The sequence below is a fragment of the Urocampus carinirostris genome, chromosome 3, assembly GCF_059441175.1.
Source record: "Urocampus carinirostris isolate Australia breed hairy pipefish chromosome 3, RoL_Ucar_1.0, whole genome shotgun sequence".
Taxonomy (NCBI): domain Eukaryota; kingdom Metazoa; phylum Chordata; class Actinopteri; order Syngnathiformes; family Syngnathidae; genus Urocampus; species Urocampus carinirostris.
Genome location: NC_142351.1, coordinates 28,296,920 through 28,316,709, shown reverse-complemented (window position 1 = coordinate 28,316,709; position 19,790 = coordinate 28,296,920). Strand labels below are relative to the sequence as shown.

Here is a 19,790-nt window from a genome sequence, read left to right as displayed (position 1 = left end):
GATAATACAAAATGTCCCTTTAAAAACAGAATTTAATTTCAGTTGTACCTTTACTTATAAATTTATCTATCTATTATAAACGAAAGTTTCAGGTTAAGAAGTACCCGAACAGGAAACTATATGCTCTAGTTACAAACGGTGTTTCAGGACAGGTAAAAAATACAGTAAAGTATGCGCTGCCATTAGCCACTCCCAGCGTGTATCCCAGCATGCTCTCCGTGTTGGAGGTTGATATCAATGCATGTTGCATTGTGTTCTGTAGCAGACAGCACTAAGCAAATGGGTGAACGTGACTCTGTGTGCAGCTGTGATAGGCTGGTGTTTGCTGTCACTCAAGGAGGAAGAGAGGTAGCTAACTTTATATCAGCCAAATAAAGACATTTTAGCAAAATTCCATTAAGTCTCATAATTTGTGGAAAGAAATCACCAGGAAAAAGTGTTGACAAGTCAAACTATTGATCATTATGATGTCTGCCTCGCGCATTTCCAACGGATTGTCGAAAAACGGCAAAAGCAGACATCACTGGATCAGTTTTTCAAGAAACACGAGGCAAAAAGGTAAATAAATATTTCCATAATATTCAGATTTCAGATTTACTTTATTGTCATTCGTATACACGTGTATACAGAACGAAATGTCGATACATCTGACCCGCATAGTTACTTTGAACGTCAGCCGGGATAGATAAGATTAACCATGTCTTCGTCAGAATTTTAGCGCAGCAGTTCGTCATCTCGCGGTTCGATGCCACTTCCAGTTGTTAAATGGTCCAGTTTTTTGTCCAGAGAGCGAACGTTGGAGAATGGATGAGAGAGGCGTTTAGCCTTTAGCCTAGCTGTTAGCACGGCCCGACAACCTCGCTTCCTCGTCCGGCGGTCACGCCGCTGTCTTGCCACTCTGCTTCGCTGCTTTGTAGGCCGCTAGGTCTTGTTGACATAGCAGTCCGTGGCTAATAAACACTCCCGAGTGGTCGTAGCACCGAGCGCTTGATGTCTGGATGATCGCATATCCAGCAAAAAAAAAACTGCGATCGTATCTTAATCTGCAGTTCGAGCCGACTTTGTGCGCCGTCAAAACTGAGTCGAAGACTGGGTCTTATGGCCGACGTGTAAAAAACTGTTGCGAGCCGATGCAGCCGCAGCCGAACAGGGGCGCCGCCATGATGTGATAATATGTGTGTAATATGCTTGATATTGTTTGTTTGGTTTTGTTTTTTACTTTAGATGACTCTCAGTTTATGTTTATTGTGCGGTAATCTCATTCTAACATGTATTTGTTCCATGTTTTGATGCTCTTTCATGATTTATTAAAACAAATATCCTACTGTACTGTTGCGGGGTTTGGAACGGATTACATGACAAATGTGTCTCTACTTACTAAGTTTTCAGGTTACAAAGCTACTCCCAGAATGAACTAAATACAGTGGTACTTCTACTTATGAAGTTATATTATATGTTTCTTTCAAGGTGAATGTGGCAGAAACATACTTGATGTATTCTGCACTTGAAAGTTACATATTCTTGAAAATTGTGCGGTAAAAAAAAAGCTACAGGAACAATGTTATCTTTTAATTACCTGGTTTACAAGCTGTTTTATCTGCAGAATGATTGTCAATTGTTTTTTGTTGTTGTTGTTTTGTCCATTATTGCCAACTATTGGTGTTGCTATCAGACTACAGGCCTAATAGAAATGTATTTTTTAGGCCAACGCTAGAAACCTTAAAGCGCTACTTTTTAATATTTGACCACTAGATGTTGAATAAGAATGGTTAAAGCATCATTTGTTTTCAATTTTTTTGACCAGCTGTTAAAAAAAATGTTGGGGGTACCCTTCGCAGCAAGATGGTGGACAATCATGTTAGGTCCTTCTTGGTGAGCCTCATTGTATGTATGATAAATCCAAACTTCTCAAGCTGGGCGTTATTGTGAAGATGGCACTACTGATTATTATATTTTTTTTGTCTTATGCAAGGGAGGCAGAAAGACTCTCAACAAAAATGTTTGCGATAGTTGCATTACTGCATGTTGGTAAGGCCATTATTGCATGAGAAATCTTTCATCAGTAAGGACCCTGTCTCATGGAAAATTAATTTGATCAATGGTATGCTCTTTTGTCATTAATTGTCATTTTAGCATTGGGTTCAAGCCACAAGTTCTAATTATTTTACCACTAGATGGTACTGTGCTGTCTGGTACGAAATGGGCCAAGATGGCGGAAGTACATGGCGCCAATGCAAGAAGGTATTCCATTATGAAAAAGAAATACAAATTTCTCAAGGTTTTTTTTTTTTTTTTTTTATAAGAATTATCATTGGTATCACAGTTCATGTATTTTTGCCCAGTATTCATATCAATGTTTATTTTTTTTACCGGTTGAAAGTATTATTGTACCACTAGGAGGCACTACATTTGACGCAGTCCCTTTAACGTCAGTGACGGTAAGTATATTTAAAACAATGCATGCTTATATGAAAGATCACGTATTTTTTAATTGTATTTAAATCAATATGGTTTTTCAATGATTTAAGTTTGTTTTTGTTTTTTTACGAATAACAGGCGCTAAATGAGACACAATATCCCTTATAGTAATGGAGTAGAGTAGTGAAAGCTTGGATAAGTGTTACCACTCAAAAGACAGAACTAATACCACCCATCTGTATAAATGACACATACCCATCATCAACAACTTTGAAAATAAAATTTTCCGCTGTTTTTTGTCTGTTGTGTTTACGCTTGCAGCAATATCACATGCTGATGGTACAAAGTGATTTTCTTAATGTATTTTCCACTTCCCAAACAGATAATTCCAAATTTTAATCACTGTTGTACCATGCCATTATTGTAGATCCATTTGTATCAGTTTCGGGACACAATTCTACCTTTTCAACCAAACTACACCTTAAACGGACAGTGTTTAATATTTGACCACTAGATGTTGCTGTAGTGTGAAGTCCGACCAAAAATAAAAGCTCCAAATCATACAAGGAGCAAGACAGAAATAAATTAACAAAGAAAGACGAGGGAAACTAAGAAAATATAGATGAGAGAAAAAAATTAAGAAAAAGAACAAAAAGTACATTAAAAAAAAATAAAAGGAAAAAAAAAATAATGAAAAGGGGGAGACCAATTAACAATTAAAAGATAAGTAAGGCAATCTTGTTTAAAAAAACCAATACATTATATATAAGTATTTTGTCAGTTCACAGACTACCAGTTCACAGCCCTAAAAGCTTTGCATTTGTCTATTTTACTTTGGTCAAATTTAGATGTTGTGAAAGAGTTGTAAATGTTTTACTTCTCTTTCTAAAAGTTAATCCATGATTGTGCACACTCACGCGTAATACTCACACGTAAAATTGCATCCAAATTGCATTCAATTATGGCTTTGATCTCAATACAGATCGAACATTTGCATACAATTACGTTGGGAATTTCATTGGCTTACCAATGTGTCAAATCATATCAGTCACTATTGGCTAAGAATTTTGAAGCTGAATTTGTCATGTCTGTTTATTTTTAAAGAGGTGTTTTAAACCCTAACAGACAGATTATAACAATGATCATAAAACTAACCAGGATTTTTTTTTTTTTTTTTTTAATTTATCTGTCGGCATTATCGTTAGTTTTGGAGTTAATATTTTACACGGTTGGATTCACTGGACTCTCGTGAATATAATTAGACCATGTTTGCGGGGAATTGTTTCATGAGTGTAATATTACAAGACGTGTGGGTGAGTTATAATGGCTTTATAGTTTTTGGATCTTGTTTCACACTGATAGGGACGAATCCCAAGAGTTTAAGCTTTCCAATTTGGGAGGAAGTGTTTCAATGATTGACGACATCGTGAAGACGCGACTTTTGTTTACCAACATTCTGAACAGTCAGATTGTTATGGGGTTAAGATTTTATGTACCGTAAATTCCGGACTATAGAGCGCACCTGATTATAAGCCGTACCCACCACATTTCGGGAGGAAAACCGATTTTGTACATACACAAGCCGCACCTGTATATTAGCCGCATGCGCCCACATTGAAAATATGCAATACAAACACGAAATTAACCCATACCCGATAAAGTCCAAAAAACACAGCCGGCAAAGTAAACGGAAAATGATACAGATACTTAAGATTTAATGCAGACCTGCAGAGTCCGGGTGCCCGTTGAAAGTAATCCAAGGAAAAAAGTGTATATTTCCAAAGGTAAGGGTGGGAAAAATATATATCCACTATTGTCAGCCGCGTCCACAAATACGTCTCACCTTTACTCCACTTCCCGTCAGCCCGCGTTTGCCCCGCCCCTTCTTTCTCATTTGCCCGTACAAAACATATCAGAATAAGTTTCTAAAATAAATACATGACAAAAATATACAGTTGCAAATACATATTATACATGGTTACACATATTTACAAAGAAAGACGGTACACCGAGAGTTTTCAAACCTTTATTAATAATATTATAACTTTCATCCCAAACCGTGCCTGTGAAGGGTAGCAAAACGTTACTAGTAACACGCTCGCAACACACTAGACAGCTCTGTTAAGAAAACATACCTTTCTTGTAGTAAGCACGGTTAACCGTCATCATCTTCCTCCTTATAACTGACGTGATCAAAATCGTCTTCCTTGGGATAGAGATTTTATCATATACATGTCGTCCCACGCTCCCTTAATCAAAAACACACTAGCATCACGCTCGCAAAGTAAAGTTTACGTGCGGTAGGTCTGTGTCCCTCTATATCGGACTGCTCGATTGTGTTTAACTTGAAAGTTCCCGTCATGTCCCTCTCTTTTTGCAATTTGCATGATGAGGATATGTCTACGCTAAATTAATTTGTGCACAAACTAAGAAGTTGCAGTCTAAATCTTACCTTTTGTACTCGAGTGCCGCTGGCGAACGTTAGAAAAATTACATAAATTGGCCGCATCACTGAATAAGCCGCAGGGTTGAAAGTTTGGAAAAAAGTAGCGGCTTATAGTCCGGAATTTACGGTACCTTTATATGAAATGCTGCTAAGCTTTATTTTATTTCCTGCACTGTTAGTCATGTTTGTTGTGTTAAATTCTAACGTATTTCCTGTAAAAGGTTTAGGAGAGCTATTAGCGTTTTATTTGATTTTCTAACAAATGTGACTTTCAGAAAAAATAAGCTAATCCCATCATCATCTAGTCAGGGGGGTGACAATTTGTGTACGTCTGCAAGAATGCAGTCTCCCATGGGAACACGATCGGCATGGTGACTGAAATCATGTAATCAAGTCAGTGGGAAGTTCTTGCAAAATGCATGCATACGTTCAGTGTTTTTGCAATAAGATGTTCTGTTAGAAAGCAAAGTGCCCTTGTGTCTATGGAAATAATTTTTAGGATCACAAATGCCAGAAAATAAAACAAAAGAACAGTTCTGCTTGAAATGCATCCTTTCACAAAAAGCTCTTTTCTCAGACGTGTTCTTGGAAACCAGTATCATGAAGAAATTTAGCAATGTTCAACTGTTGTCTACTACACAATGGAAAAATGTCCCATGCTTTTATAGCTCCAAAACTAGATTTTCTGTAGGCCTTCAAAGATGAGCTGGCACCGGCACTCCTAATTTAGGAAACGTCTAGCATTGAATGGGTTAATATTCTTTGTATTCCCAAGGAGATCAAAGTTGCAAGTGAGTATCAGAGTAAGTACCTTCCAGTATGAGTCTTTCTTGTTCCACTTTCACCATTCAAATATGCATCACTTTACAATCCGGGCAATTTAATTTGCGCTTCCGCCAGAGCCCAGTGAAAGCTTCCCTCATGCATGTTTGCAAAGACACCAAGTTAAATTGTTCCCAACACTACATTTTACTTCTCATTTTTGTTGGACTATTTCGACAAGTACAAACACATTCCTCTGTTAAATTTTGCCTAAAGAGCAAAGCAAAATACTGCCTAAGAACAGACCTTTTGCAACACACAACTGCTGATTGTTCTGTCGAAAAAGGGGTAAAGCATGTGATCTGACTGTCGGCATTGCACCCTTGTTCTCTATTTATTTTGTACGCCTTGTGCACAAACTACCCCATGTGCTACGGTGTTATTTGTATCCTTGTCATCTCACTTTTGCAGAAAATCAAGTCAATACACGAATCTGCATTCAGACAAGGCAGAGTTGTTAGCATATCATCACAATTATCATCACGCAGTGTTGCACACAGTGATTATGAACAGCAAAAGACAGCAAAATGCAAAACTTGATTTTAGCTAAAAACATCAAACAAAAATTTCCGGGATAAATACTAATCACAAAATTTACCGAAAGTTTGGGCTACAGAGCGCATCAGATTCTCACAGAAAATTGAGAACAAAATTCAAATATGTCTTTAGAATAGCCTCGCAGGATTTAAAGCCGTAGGCTTGGAGTCGGGGTGCATTGTTTGACATATGCTAAAAAAAGATGAAAGTTGAATATTTTCCCTATTAAGTACCGTATGTGTTAAAAATACCCAACACAGTTCAAAGAATTCTTTGTGCCTTTTTATTTTCTCCATCGTATGCTTTTATCTTACCTTATGGACAGCCATTTGGGGCAAAGCTATTGGGTAGGAGGAAGAGGGGAGTTGCGTGTTGGGGAGATGGTAGTTGCGCCGATTTCCTCTCCCTTACTAAATTGCATATGTAAAATGTTTTCTGATAAGATAGGGATTACAAAAGCAAGCAAATAATTACTATTTCTCTAAAAAAACAAAGAATGTGGGCTGTGTCACACAGATGTGTCTTTCTGTTTTATTGTCATTGGATGTTGCTGCTTTAATGGACCTAATTTTATTCGCTTGCCATCATTCCGCGTTAAGGAAACTTTAGTAGCCTGACCTTGCAATGATACGGAAGGACAAGTGTGGCATTTTTGAATGATGACGTCCACTACCGTTTAATTTGAATGTAAAATTGGACTTGATGTGTAGTTCAAAAAGTCTAAATACAGAGACCGCTCGTTACTTCGCGCTTTGGTTATTGCTGTTTCACTACTTCGCAGATTTTAAATTGAATTGATTTCAACTTTATTGCCATTGATATCATTATATTTTGCACTGTGTGGGTTATGGGTTATGGGTGGGACTATGTGCGCGACTGTGCTAGTTTGTTGTATGCTGTTTGTAAAACAGCAGGCGTGCGCAAGAGTGGTTGCCTCCCAATACAAACAGCATAGTGCCAGCTGGCCTCACGCAGCTCGTCACATTGAAAATATATTAAATCATTAAATCAGACCATGACAAAAGTCAGAAGAGCGCAAGATATGGTGAACACCAGCGGGTGCTCCGTGGATTATTATTGGGTTCCAGAAGTGACTGGGCAGTGTCCAGGGAAGGCAAGTGCTGTGGCCAATGAAACGGGTGACCTAAAGCTACATTCGGGATGCTTTTTTAATTAACCATCAAGAGTTCTGACTCTATCCGAGAACACCCGATAATAGCGCACAGCTAGCCAGCCGCTCTTTAAATTACTTTCTTACACTGAAAAGGAGAAGCCCTCCATTTTTGGTTTACTTTTGTACAATGACAATAAAACCTATTATTCAACTGCTAAAATGTGTTGTGTGGTATCATTTGTAGTTCTAGAATTGTTACATTGTTAGTTGTAAACTCTCAGTTGGTAATTTCGTCATATTTAGGTAAAATAAGGCTTGGGGTCTTTTACGAAAGGTGCAATGCTACTTCGCAGAGTTTCACTTTGGGGGCGCTGGGGTTCTGGTCCCCATTGATCGCAAAAAACGGAGGGATCTCTGTATCACGAGTATGTTGTGAGTATTGTATAAAGTACTACTGTCAATTTCCTATTGTGTATGTATGTATAATATGGTATGTATTATTTGAATAATGTTGGCAAAAACATTGATTATTTTTTCCCGAATAAAAGTTTTAAGATGTCATCACAGTGTTTTGTATGCATATTTGTATGCCAGCCGTCTTCTTAAGTATTTACACAGAAAGATATAACATGTGTTTTGCTTTTCTGGTCCACACCAGTTCTAAGCCAGCTGCTTGACTCCAGCCGAGGCAACCAGCAGAAAGGGCCTGGCAAGAGATTAACATCGCCACCAAAAACCTTGTGGGAAAAAAAAGGAAACAAACCGCACCATATTTAAAGCCACAGTGTTTCAAATGTAGCAAAAAAGTAGCGTCTTGTAGTCTAGGATTCATGGTGGGCACAAATTGAAATTTGCTTAGTTTGACTTATCTCCAAAATATACATACATTTATTCATGAGCTTCACCCTCACTAACCAGCTACTGCACCTGCTTTCAAGGTGATTTATTGAGCTTGACAGCGGCAATGTTGAGAGAGTACACTTTATTTGTTAAAGTTCCCAGATAGATTGAATTTTGGAAGGAAGGATCAATTACAAACTTAAAAGTGTGGCATAAGACTGAAAGTGGGAATTACATCGTTCTTTGAAACATTATGGTACTTTCCCTAACTGTGGAAAAATAAATAAAGCACAAAGATCTCAATAGTTAGTAAAAAAAAATCATTACATTCCAGTATTCTACATAACAGATATTCAATTCCTTTGGGCTACTTCTGTTCTTAGGTACTTGTATTGCTCAATTCTTCACAGCAAATACAGAAACTGGAAAAGTCCACAGGGTATTGGCAATGATTGTCTTATGATTCTGTCTATAAATATGTGTTTTTTTTCTGCCTCATGCAGTTCACAAAGCTTTCAGAAATGAAGCAGCACTTGCCCGCAGTATTTGAGAATATTAAGCATCTTTCTAAATAGTGATGACATACATTCTCAATGAGATTAAATAGGTTTGGCAAGAATATTTTGTTAATCATCTAATCACTTTACATTTTTATATATATAAATATATATATATATATAAATATATATATATATATATATATATATATATATATATATATATATATATATATATATATATATATATATATATATATATATATATATATATACATACACACATTAATTGTATTCATTTTAATCGAGATAATTTGTAATCCCCCCAAATTGCTGCAATGAAAGAACATTAAAAGGGCTTCAAAAGTAAAGTTATTTTGCAAAATTGATATTTAGCCCAATAGTTAATTAGTAATATGTAATGTCTCTACTGAACAGTTCATCATATGAAATTATCTGTACCTTTTTGGAGGATTAAAAAAATTTAACATCCACGAAATACTTTGGGGTCAATGCCACATATTGAAAACAACAATTAATAGAGCCAAAAGTAGTCTTGGCCACTACATGTTGCTGTATTGTGTAGTGTAACTGAAGGCAAGTGATACAAAGTACAAGGAAGAATACAAACTATGGTCACAAACTGACCAAAAAACTGATTTTTTTTCTTCACATTTTTTGGCTGGCCTTTCACAATGATTTAGTTTTTTGTGGGTAACATTAGCAGCAAGTTTGCGGACGATCATGACAGCTTCCTTACAGTGAGCCTCATTTTGTGCAAAATAAATACAAATTTCTTGACCTACATGTGCTTGAAAATAAATAAAATGAATGAAGTTCTTATTACCAACAGGAGGCGCATAGTATTACACAATATCTTTTTCAGAAAAAAAACATTTCCTGACCTGCAAAGTCTGTTTTTATGGTATATGATTACAAACATAGAAAAAAAGAAAAACGGTGTTTACTTCCATGAATCATGCTTCATAATCACCAAGTAAACACATCAAATTAGAAAAAACGCTTCAGGTTTAACGGACAACACATAACCATGTTGTATATCTGACTCACTAAAACAAAAAAAACTGTCTAAAATACATAGATTTAGAACTAATTATCTTGTCAATGATGCACAGCCGTTTAAATGATTCGTTAGGCCATTTGGACATTGCATGAATGGACTGAATGTCCACACTCAGCTGGCCTCCAACTACCTTAAAGAGATTATATCACACTCCTGCCCTCAGGTTCCCTATCATTCTCTCTCTCAGAGCTCTCCTATCCGTTTGGACCTTACCTTATTTAGTCACTCACTCACTTCTAGGTTCAATATCCCTCTTCACAGCTCCGGTCTTAAACTTGATATCCCACCTATCATGACCCTCCCTCGTCACTATTTAAAGATTCTGTCCCTTTGGTTTTGTGCTGGTTTGTTCTCTTACATGTCACATCCCGAGCAATCGTCTCTGCCTCTTGTTATTCCAGCGTACCGAACCCTTGCCTGCATTTTAGGATCACTAGTACTGCCTGATGAACTCTTGGACCGTCATATTTGCTTTTTGGACTCCTTGGAACAGCGACACATTGCCTGCATCATGGATCACGATTGTTGCACCGCAACCTGACTTCCTGTGTACCGAACCCTGCTGAATAAAAAAACCTCTGTGTGTTGTCCTATCCTGTGTTTCTACACTTGTGTTAATTACCCCCCATGCGGGTTCCTGACCGTTTTAAAGTGGGATACACCAGTGTCCTTAAAAATGTTGAAAGTTAAATGTGCTATCGGCACTATGGTAAAATACTATACGTAGCCATAATACAATACAACTTTTACTTATATCTGTACATTCGAGGAAACTGCGGGTCAGATGTATCGACATTTTGTTCTGTATACACGTGTACTAGAATGACAATAAAGTAGATCTGAATCTGAATCTGAATTCTTTGTCAAGTATGTCTTAAATACGCAAAGAGCCCCTATCCTTTTCTTTTTTTCCATCATACCTTGCTGCTTTCATTTCTATTTTCTAGCAAAGCTGTACAGAGCAGAAAACAGGAAAAATGAGAAATGGGGGTACGGGGAGTGGTGGAGAATGATTTCATGATCGTCACAGGTGTTTTTTTTCCCCGATTTGATACTGTAGAATACAAATGGTAAAGAAGAGGCCCTATTTAAGTACAGCCCAAACACCAACCCAAACCCCAAGAACGATGAAAAAGGAAGAGATTGTTCAAACATGTCTAGGAAATTCATGCGCAACATTAAGACGCTCGCCAGAAGCTGCAATGATGACAAACACTAGAGATGACAGGCGCCGGTAAAAGAGTTCCAAATTCCTTTAATATCCTTCAATTTAGTCAGCAACAACAAAAAGTATTGCTCATTCAATGTTAACTTATGGCAAAAAAGACAATCTGAATGAAAATTGAACAAAAAAAAAAAAACAATAACTGTTCTTTGATGGTCTTGTAATGTGTTAAAAGCTCAAACAACTCAAGGTTGTATGCATTAACGGTAATAAACACTTCTCCCAATTGTGCGGACACAAGATGCAGTGCAAACAAGGCAATCTTGCTTTAATCGTGTTTTAGTATCTACAGAAATCCCATCAATCTCCAGTATGCTCCTTTTTAGTAGCATACATTCACAGCCTGCAACAAAAGGCTCATCAACTTCAGTAAACACCACAAATACAATTTCTCAGAACCTCCTTGCTTCTTCTACTGCAGGGTGAAATAAATGGAATATAAATGAAAATGTTGTTTTGTGAATTCAACCATCCATTTTGCCGCCCAGAGCGCTGAAACCTCACAAACCAGTTTTTCCATTTGTCTTTTTTTCCCCACGCCATCTATTTCTCTCATCAGAGTCCGACGCTTTTGCAGGCATGTGTCGCAGTAAAACACGGCCTGCCTTAAAGCGCAGTCATCCTTCGAGTCCCTCGGAGGTCAAAAGACAACAGTCGCGTGTGGCCGCTATTACATCAAGTCGGACCGCTTTTGCTCGCGGGCGCAAGCGAAAAAGGAGTCAAAGACAGCGTTACTTGTTGCAGGCTGCCAGCCGCGGTTTCATTTCAGGCACTCAAACACACACAGACGCCCTCTCTTCCTCCTCCCCTCGATTGCTTGACTGTGCAGAAATGTGAGTGCATTTATGTGCCTTTTTTATGCACACGTGCGCACTCTCAGCGTCGCATGCAAGAGCGCCGTGCAGTGATCCCGGGAGCCAATTACTGAAGAAGTGAGGGTCCCTTTTTCATCCGTGGTAATGGAAGTGATGTGGCTCACCCTACAGGGGTCAACACCACGACTTTGCCCTCGAACGTGTTAGAGCAATCCTGATTTAATAATACGTTCAACAAGCAGGGGAAATTCACAGTTTCTTTTGCCATGCTACACATTCAGGAGATTTGTTTTCATCTCGACGGCATTATTTCTACCAAAATAAACATATGGGGATGCCTGCCTTCTTTGGTTAATCTTTAAATAAAGTCAAACCTTAAAGGGGCATTGTGTATTATGTAGTGCCTCCCAGTGGTGATTTTTATTTTTTAATTAGATATTGATTAAAATAATAAGGAAAAATATTTGATTTATCAGATACACAAGCATTTGTAAAAATACTAGTAGGTCAAGAAATTGTATGTTTTATGAATAACACGAGCCTTCTTGCTGCTACGAGTAACCTCATCCCCAATAAATATTTTGTTTAGTTTCATCTTCTATTATTTTTTCCTATTCTCATTGGTTATTTTAATGTCCTATATTTCTTGCTGGTTTCTTTTAGTTCATTTTTTTCACTCTCGGTTCCATTTTTCCTTTTTGTTTTCTCTTTTTATTACTTCCTTATTTTTTCATGTTTTCTCTTCTTCTTTTTCTTGTTTGTGTCTTATTTCTTTTCACATGCAGCTCACCTGACATGATTGTCAGCCATATTACTGCTATGGGTACCCCGGGAAGTAGTTTGTCTTTTTCCTTGTGCTCGGTAACACTCCTTTTTGGTTTGGCCACTTTGAGTCTCTGTGGTTTGTCTTATTCCTTGTGCTTTGTAGCACTCTGTTTTGGTTGCAAATATTACAATGTGTCATTTTAAAAACTAAAATAAAGGTTTTGTGGAGACACCAAAGTTTCACTTTCTCTCCAAAACATATGTAAGTCAATTTATTGAACTCCCTAAACGCTACATGTTACATGTGTAAATGAGTGAAAGTGACATTCTAGAGCAGGGGTGGTGAACACGCGGCACTAGAGCCGCATGCGGCTCTTGGCCAATAATAAAGGGGGTCTTTATCTCATCATATTTTCTATATACTGTGGCTCATTGCCTTGTTTCATGTTTAGTTTGTTTTTTTGTGTGTGTATTGAGGGTGAACACTTTCCCTGAAATCAACACAAGAACAATACTTGTAGCGTAAGGAGTGTGTTATGGGAAATAATGTTTTCGATTGAGTCTGTTTGTGTGTGTCTGTCTGTCATGGCAGGTCAGTGCGTGATGTGGCTCTTTAACTCGCACAGTTAAAAATGTCGGCTCTTTGCGTCCAACTTGTTCGCCGCCTCTGTTCGAGAGCAATTACCACCTTTTACAAGAGTCAAATCACTATTTTTCAAAAGATTTGCCAGTCCTGTCTGTATGTCCTGAAGCCACTTCTGTAGGTTGGTTAATTACCCTGGACAAATAATGGAATGCCGTTAAAGTTAAGCAGGCAGCCACAAGAGGGCACTCAAAAATATTGATCGAATTTGTTGTGTTTTTAGTAATGGCCACCTGCAAAGGAGATTGCATAGGATGCCAGTTTGTTATTTTGCAATATTTACGTCATTGCTACTATTGGCCAATACTATTACTGTAATTTGTTATCCACACCCTTTAGGGCGGATATGTTTTTTAAAGTAGAAGATTTAATAAAAAGAAAAGGTTCAGGGGAAGTGGCAGCACGGCGGCACAGTTCTGAGGTCATGAGATCGAACCTTACTGTGTGGAGTTTGCATGTTCTCCCCATGCTTGCGTGTATTTACTACGGTTTCCCCCCATATTAAAAAAAATGCATGTGAGGTTACTTGTCTGATCCGAATTGTCCGTTGGTGTAAATGAGCGAGTGAGTTGTCGGTCTCTGTGTGCCCTACAACTGGCTGGCAACCAGTTCAAGGTGTCCCCTGCCCACTGCCCGAACTGGGATTGGCTCCAGCACACTCGTGACCCTACTGAGAATAAACGGTGCATATAATGGATGGATGCTTCAGCGGAAGGTTTTTAGAACAGACATGGAATTTGGCATTGTGAAGGTTTCTTGTACAGTCCTCTATAGTTCCACTGCAAGTTCAAAATTAATTGAAGCCTTATCTCCTCATGTTGAGTGTCAACTACCCTATACACTTATTAGATATATACAGTATGTTCATTATTTTGCCATTTGCCACTTTAACGCAAACTTCAGCTAATCCCCTTGAACTGCGGTGATGCAATTTTAACCAGTCACCGCAACTTTCCAGCAATTTTGCCAATCAGCGCTTTACACCAACTTTTCCACTTCTTAATACTTGAAAGTCAAATCTCCCCTGCTCCCTCTCTTGCTAGGAGAAACAAACCGAGACAGAGTGAGAGAGGAAGAGAGTGCAGTGCCATACAGATATGAGTGTTTGAAAGGACATTGTGTCTTATTTTATTAGTTTGCATTCGTCATTGTGCCTTTCTAGCACTCGTTTTCGGATGCACTACTTAATAAAGACACATCTGGTCGTTAAATATTAAACATTGTCCTTTTAAATTTGACAAGACTTCTGTTCATACAATATAAAAAGCTGAATCACTTACATTTTTTTAATATTCAAATAAATTATGTGATTTTAATGACCATAGAAATGTTCTCTGCGATAGAGGTATAGCAAAAAATGTGTTTCAGATAGCAGGAAAGGATTAATTAAAAAAATAATAATAATAACATGGTATTTTGTTAGTTCAAATATTCAGATTCAGATTCAGATTCAGATCTACTTTATTGTCATTCTAGTACACGTGTATACAGAACGAAATGTCGATACATCTGACCCGCACAGTTTCCTTGAATGTACAGATATAAGTAAAAGTTGTATTGTATTATGGCTACGTATAGTATTTTACCATAGTGCCGATAGTGCAAGAGGAGTAGCTAACCATATGTGCAAAATGGGCAGTCAGGTTAACAAGTCAGGTAAACAGTAACATTAACACTGTAACAATAACGCTGTAAGTACATATATCAAATTATTGAGCTATTACATCAGTTAGTGTCAGATTTTATTTGCTAATAAACTCATTTGAAAATAAGTAACAATCTTAAAAAGCTAAGAACATAGTTATAAATTGTATTAATCAAATGCCTTACTGCCACAAAATAAAAAAATCTAAAATAAAAAAAAATAAAGAATGAATGTCTCCTTTTGGGCAACAACCTAAAAGAAAAAATAACCCATATCAGGGCCGAAAAGAAGAGTTATTATGATGCCCTCAAATGTTCTCTATTTTAAACCTTAGCAATAGTGGATATTCCATATAGGGATGGTTGGTTTGAATTAATTTATTTTTTTCAGCATGAACTCAAAACTAATTATAGATTATTGCCCAGTTTGATTACAAAAACTAAAAATGTGCAGCAAGAAGTGTCCCCTCGCGAAAAAATGGCAAGTATAACCTAGAACTGTTATCATAACTTTCATAACACGTGCACGCAATATCAGGTCTTTTTATATCTCAACAATCTGATAGAAGGGCTTCAGAATCCTAGGGGGACAGGATAATGGACTGACAGATGAACATAGTTGTGAGACTGTATTCTATAACCCATCTGGAAGCCTTTTTAGTTTCAAGAAAGAGGAATGTAGAAAAAAATTGAGAGAATACCTGCAGTTATAACTCACACTACATTACCTTTTAAAAAATAGATATTTTATGGCGGCTGAGTGGTCAACGCGTCAAAGGCACATTTCTGAGGTCATGGGATCGAATCCTTCTGATGCGGAGTTTGCATGATTCTCCGGTTCCCTCCCACATTCCAAAAATATGCATGTCAGGTTAATTGGCTGGTCCAGATTGTCCCTAGGTGTAAATGAGCGAGTGGAATGGTTGTCTGTCTCTGTGTGCCCTGCTACTGGGTGGCAACCAGTTTAGTGTCCCCTGCACCCCCTGCGACCCTACTTAGGGTAAATGGTGCAGATAATGGATGAATGGAAGAGATAAAGTACATAAAGGTTGTTGTTGACCACTTCCTGTGGTGTGTCTTGGGCAAGTTCAGCTTGGTTGTTCCCATCCCTCTACAGGCCATTTGTTTGTTTGAGTAGAGGTTTTCTTACTCAACTCAAAATAGTACTGGCTGCTATTGTTACCAGTAGCAGGAGAAGCCTAATGATCTGACTCACATACAGCACATTCAACATCTGGTTGCCGTTGTTTTTCGATGTAAAGTGTCATCCTGCTCTAAAGATGAGCTGACCCTTGGTATTGAAGGGCAGCGGCGTGTAACAAGACTGATATTAGATCCCAAATCACTGGGGGGCAACTATTGGGTTCTGGAATGTTAGTGGTATCACAGCCACAAAATGAGTGGTGTAGTTGGTTTAGCGGGGATTGAGGTTACGGGGGTATTTTTTTATGGGGTTTCCGCATCGCAGGCGCTCTTGATGCCACACAGCTTGGCCTGTTTTTTTTTGTTGTTGTTGTTTTTTAATGTAATATATGTTTTTCCTTTTTTGTAAACTATAAGAAGAAGAAGACTGAAGAAGAAGATTTAGTGCAAAATTATACTCCAGGAAAATGTAGATTTGGCAAGATATATTGATTCAGTTGCCTCTCTATGATAGTTGCCTACCTTTTACCTTTTTGTCGAGCACATCCTAACACAAGGCCTAACAAAAACATTGCCGGCCGAAGGAGGCAACTATTTGGGGATTTAGGTTGGTAGAGTCCCTTTCAAGTGATTTTGGGACATCCAGAATTTAGAAAAAAATTTAAATTTAGATTGTCAAAAATTTTGTTGCAGAAAAAAAAGTGAACCGGACAGAATTTTTGTGTAAATGTACTCATATTTTCAGTACTTTTACTTGTCATTTTGTTTTGATTTTTCTACATCCTTCCATTATCCGGGCCGCTTATGCTTAGTGGAGTTGCGGGGGTGCTGGAGCTCATCGCAGCCATCATCGGGCAGTGGGCAGGGGACACCCTGAACTGGTGGCCAAGCAGTCGTAGCGCACACAGACAACAAACACACTCATTCACACTTAGGGATAATTTGAACCGATCAATTAAACTGACATACATGTTTTTTGAAGCATTGGGAGAACATGCAAACTCCACACGGGAAGGCTGGAAGCTAGATTTTAACCAATGATCTCAGGTCTATTCTGTGGGCGCGTTTAACATTCAGCTGCTGCGGCGCCCTAATTCTTCCATAGATCCATTATCTGCACCGCTTACCCTCAGTAGGGCCGCGGGGGGCTGGAGACCACCCCAGCTATATTCAGGCGGTGGGCTGGGGACACCCTGAACTTGCCAGCCAGTCCCAAGGCACCCATTTTGGGACAATTTGGACCAGCCAATTAACCTGACATACATGTTGTTGGAATGTGGGAGGAAACCGGAGTGCCCGGAGGAAACCCACGCAAGCACGGGGAGAACATGAAAACTGCGCACGGGGAGGCTGCAGTAGCTAGACTTGAACCCAGACCTCTGCATCCTGGGGCTCGCGCTTACCACCCAGCCTCCGCCCCAATTCATACATATCATTGTTATTTTATTATTTGTAACCACTTATCCAGTAGATGGCAGTAAGAACTCCTGTAAAAAAAGGCTCATGGGACGGATCAACTGATATTTGATTAATTGAAGTCTACTTAAAACCACAACGACTACAAGTCTTCCAGTTATGACCTCATTGGGTTTTTCGGTCAGCTGCATGGACTCAGACCCCAACAAAACGTCAAGAAAGCTCATACAAATTTATACAAACATCCATTTACATTCAAGCTCATTCCTGAAAACATCGATGTGTCTGCTTTGCCTGTTTTTAGAAAGTGGCTGTAAAAAAAAGAAAAAGGACTCAGCGAAAGCCCATGCAAGAAGAGAAGAAACTCAACATACAAACTGCTACACACTGACCATGCTGTACCATTGCCTCACAATGAAGGAAAATGAGAAGAATAGGTATTATTAATGCAGCTCAGAGGTTAGCGCATGTGCGGCACAGATCTGATGTCATGGGATCAAACCTTCCTGTGTGGAGTTTGCATGTTTTCCCCGTGCTTGCGTGAGTTTCCTCCGGGCACTACGGTTTCCTCTCATATTGCAAAAACATGCATGACAAGTTAATTGGCCAGTCCAAATTGTCTCTAGGTGTGAATGAGTGAGTGAGTTGTATGGCTCTGTGTGCCCTGCACTGGCTGGCAACCAGTTCCCCTGCCCACAGCCCAAAGATAGCTGGGGTGGGCTCCAGTACCCCCCCGACCCTACTGATGATAAGCGGTGCAAATAATGGACGGATGGAGGTAAAATGAATACTTTGGAGGGCAGGTGAACTCTGTTGTTTTGGATAAATACAATTGGATTCTTTGACAGCAATACTTCAAAAAGGGTTTGCTTCTGGGTAAGTCAACCTGAGCATGCAACAAAGGGCTAAAGTAAATTGCATTGTGTAAACCTAACACTTCTATAAAACGCAGCGCTGACAAATTTAAAGTAGTGTCGTACATCCCGATTCTTTTATTGAAAATTTGTAGAAAAAAAGTTTCACTTTTTCTCAGCTCAAACTTTGTGGTTGGATGCAACAAGAATCATACCTGAATTGTGGTAGTGAGAGCACTAACCCCCCATGATAAAGATGGCATAGGAAAAGGCAGTCAATTTTGTTTCATCATCACAACATTTTTGTTAACAGTACCAAAGATGAACATTAATATTATTGTGCATTTTACATGTTACAATTACAATAAATTCTATTCAATACTTCTAAGCATTATAAGCGAAATATGTTCACTTACTGACAACATAAACTATGAACAAATACCAATATAAAATCCACAATGTATTTATTTAATTGTCTTTAAATTCCATTTCACCAAGGAGTTTTTTCCCTCATTGTGCGTGTTTTGCGTTTAGTTTTATATTTTATGCAACTTTCTGTTTTCTCCATTTAACATTCGTCTCTGGTACTGTGACTAAAAAGGTGTGTTATGTTGAGAAAAAAAGCAAATGGCGTTTTAAATGGCATCTATATCATCGCAGTGACCTGGGTTTGATTCCAGTTGTATCCAATGGTTTGTGATCTTTTTTGACTGACCAATCCTTGCAAAAATATGCTAAACCCTTGTGTAAAAACATACACCCAAACTTTAAGATATGTTTTAAATACACAAGAGATTCTCTAGTGTGTATGGTGTGTCACACACATAAAGGTGCAACCAAATTTAGATGTCAAGTTCTACTTAGTTAGTTACTATTGTATTAAATAGATAGGGAGACAGAATACTCTACTTGGAGCATGCTTTGTTCTTACTTTCACCATTGTAATGCTACACTAAAAAAATAGAAACTTTAAAAACCCTCATTTCTTCCATGTGTTCCACCCCGAACAGCTTTGCTAAACGTAAGAAAAAAGCAGATAAGTGCAGTGAAAAATAAAGAAAAACGGTTCTTTGAAATCAGCTGGGCATTGTTAACACATAGAGTATTTAATTAAGTAAATGTTTATCTATCTGTTTAACCAGTGAACACGTAATCAAAACGGCGAATGCTTTCTGTTTCTTGAGTGATATTTGGCGTTTTAAAATAATTAAGACGTGTTGTGTCGCGGGCATCCAACAATAAATAAAAAAAAAATTAAAATGACAATGAGTACTTACCAAGGAAAAAAGCGGCGTGAAATGAAGTTATTCCAAATGACTCCGCGCAAAGTCCATCAGTGTGGAGAACTGAAGCGAAGCGAGTTTCTCAGCGGGGAAGAGGATGAACTTCTTCCCTGAGTCAAGTCTCCGCTTGCCCGGATTTGGGGGGTCACTTACACGTCGTCACGCGTTTGGGATAAAAAACAATAAATATGTTTTCTCTCCTCTGATAACGTGACGAAGACAGACACCTTCATAAACCTTTCCC

The 19,790-nt window shown here is 38.3% G+C and overlaps 1 protein-coding gene across 1 annotated transcript in view; it reads right to left on the bottom strand.

Annotated features, from left to right (window-relative positions):
- The window catches only part of slitrk6 (SLIT and NTRK-like family, member 6), a 39,240-nt gene extending 19,559 nt beyond the window's left edge, over nucleotides 1-19,681 (bottom strand). Inside the window, exon 1 of the mRNA XM_088331326.1 lies at nucleotides 19,541-19,681. The gene's annotated coding sequence lies outside the window, so the exon portion shown is untranslated. The remainder of the gene's footprint in view (nucleotides 1-19,540) is intronic.
- Between the last annotated feature and the right edge of the window lie 109 nt (nucleotides 19,682-19,790).